Source organism: Ochotona princeps, chromosome 2 (assembly GCF_030435755.1).
Source record: "Ochotona princeps isolate mOchPri1 chromosome 2, mOchPri1.hap1, whole genome shotgun sequence".
NCBI classification, from domain to species: domain Eukaryota; kingdom Metazoa; phylum Chordata; class Mammalia; order Lagomorpha; family Ochotonidae; genus Ochotona; species Ochotona princeps.
In genome coordinates, this window is record NC_080833.1 from 139,800,480 (window position 1) to 139,802,388 (window position 1,909).

At 47.2% G+C, this 1,909-nt stretch overlaps 1 pseudogene; it reads left to right on the forward strand.

Moving 5' to 3' along the window:
- Nucleotides 1-697: 697 nt before the first annotated feature.
- LOC101532334 (60S ribosomal protein L7-like) lies at nucleotides 698-1,535 on the forward strand (annotated as a pseudogene).
- The last annotated feature ends 374 nt before the right edge of the window (nucleotides 1,536-1,909 follow it).

Consider the following 1,909-nt stretch of genomic DNA (forward strand, 5'->3'; position numbering starts at 1 on the left):
TCCTGGATCTCACGTGTGCTGGTTGGGTGCTGCAGTCAAATCCAGTACAGGCAACCTCACCCTGGCATTCCATAATGTGTACTGGTTTTGTCGCACCAAACCCAGCTCAACCCACACTCTGTTCTGGTGTTTGGATTTGCCAGTGGATGACACGAACTGATTCAGCCTGGTCTGCCCCTGACCCATGCCAAATATATGCCAGTGGGAAACTTTCCATGGCCTATTCTGGGCTATTTCCTATCATGCTTCTTGCGCTTACCTGCAGGGACTGTGTCCTGCCAGAGGAGTTGCCCAGGCTCCTCCATCAGAACCCCTCCCAATGCCAGATTTTGCGCATGCCAGGGGGTCCTTGAGCCAACCCTACTCAGTTCACCTCCTGTCCTAGCAGGAGCAGTGGCTTTTCCCGGCTTGCTTTCACCCCATCCTGGTTCTTGTTGTTGGATGTTTCAGCCCAGCCATGGCTTGTCCATACCCACATAGAGCTCACACATGGCTCAGTAGGGGGTTGAGACCCAGCCTATGTACTGCAAGTTCTAAGGTGTCCAAAGTCCCTGAGAATGTCTCAGAGTACATTTTTAAGTCATCCATAAGTTGATAACAGGAGTTCCCCAGCCACTCAATAAGCTGTGGGTCACCCCTACCGCAGTCCAGACGCCACTCTAAGAGTGTGTGAGGAGGCTCTTTTCTGGGTGGAACCATGGAGACTGCCGAAGAGAAGAAGAAGGTTCCTGCCTTGCCAGAAACGCTGAAGAAATAGCGGAGGAATTTCGCAGAGCTCAAGATCAAGCGCCTGCGAAAGAAGTTTGCCCACAAGATGCTCCGGAAGGCCACAAGGAAACTCATGTACAAGAAGGCCAAGCACTACCACAAAGAGTACAGGCAGCCGTACAGAACTAAGATTCAGATGGCGAGGATGGCAAGGAAAGCCGGCAACTTCTACGTCCCTGCGGAACCCAAGTTGGCATTTGTCATCAGGATCAGAGGTATCAATGGTGTGAGTCCCAAAGTCTGCCAAGTACTGCAGCTTCTTGGCTTCGCCAGATCTTCAATGGCACCTTTGTGAGCTCAATAAGGCTTCTATTAACATGCTGAGGATTGTGGAACGCTATATTGCATGGGGCTACCCGAATCTGAAGTCAGTGAAGGAGCTGATCCACAAGCGTGGCTATGGCAAAATCAACAAGAAGCAGATTGCCCTGATGGATAACACCCTAATTGCCCATTCTCTTGGTAAATATAATATCATCTGCATGGAGGATCTGATTCATGAGCTCTACACTGTTGGGAAACACTGCAAAGATGCAAATAACTTCCTGTGATCCTTCAAGTTGTCTTCTCCCCGAGGTGGGATGAAGAAAAAGACCACCCATTTTTGTAGAGGGTGGCGATGCTGGCAACAGGGAAGACCAGATCAACAGGCTTATTAGAAGGATGAACTGAGGTGCCTGTTCTGATATTTTTATAATCTGATCAGATAATAAACGTCAACTCCACTGAGATTGAAATAAACTATTGTATTGGTTAAAAAAAAAAAAGAAAGAGCGTGTGAGAGTGATGAATGTGGTAGCTCAGTCCTAAGCGTGTCCTTTAAGACTATATTCCTGCATTCTTCAAGATTCGCTTTAGTCTTCCTCACCAGTTTCTCTTACTTCAGTCTTGTATTAACGTTTAGTAGTAAGCATTTCCAGGTCAAATTACTATATGGCTTGTCTTTCCTGATTGATTCTTAATTGTTGTCATATGAGAGCCTGAGACTGTCCAAGATGGTTAAAACCTTGTGTCAGGTATCGAGGCAAGCCTTGTGAGGCCATTTTCCCTGGGTCACCATTTCACTACACCCATGTTTGCACATTCCAAGAGTAAGGGCAAACAGGGTAGTGTTTAAATCCTTGGAAGCTTAGGTACATTA